Here is a 789-nt window from a genome sequence, read left to right on the forward strand (position 1 = left end):
CCGTGTAGTAGGAAGTAAGGATACTTCCTTGGAAATTACATAAAGAAAACTGAATGAGAAACACCATCTAGAGCTGGTGTCGGCCTCAGGAAACTAGAGGAAAGGAAGTACTTGGGCCGCTAGTCTGAGAGATCTTTGAAATAAATTGCAATGCGTGCATACGATACAAGGCCATTCTATTAACACTATATATATATATATATATATATATATATATATATATATATATATATATATATATACACACACACTAGCCTGAGCTAGAAGCCCATCTTATCGACCAACCCTTAGAGGTGGATGAACAGCTGGGTAGACTATGGACCGACCGCCACAACCAGGATTCGAACCTTTGCGTTCGACCCTGGGCGGCCCGTGAATGCGTTAGGATCAGGAACGCTAATCGTTACACCACGGGAGTCCATTCACTGGTGCAAACTGTTGTTAAATCATTTGTGTAGACTTGATGTAGATATATTGGTAGTCATTACTCGGACAATATCTCGTGATAGGGGATCATTGTTACTGTTCCTTCATAGTAACCTCGTACCGTTACTCCTGGTCATTATAGTAACACCATGTAACGTGAGGACATTATAGTAACACCATGTAACGTGAGGACATTATCATTTTATAATCAATATCACTGTTTTGAAAACTTTTACGAAATCTCTTTTGGAGTCTTTGCTTTCTTAGAAGAAATAATTTCAGATCTCAGAATCTTTCTTCATGAGGTATTTTTCCTTGCTGAGAAAATTTCTTCGCTTCGTATTCTCTCTGATGAATAGAAAT

The sequence above is a fragment of the Panulirus ornatus genome, chromosome 3, assembly GCF_036320965.1.
Source record: "Panulirus ornatus isolate Po-2019 chromosome 3, ASM3632096v1, whole genome shotgun sequence".
In the NCBI taxonomy this organism is placed as follows: Eukaryota; Metazoa; Arthropoda; class Malacostraca; order Decapoda; family Palinuridae; genus Panulirus; species Panulirus ornatus.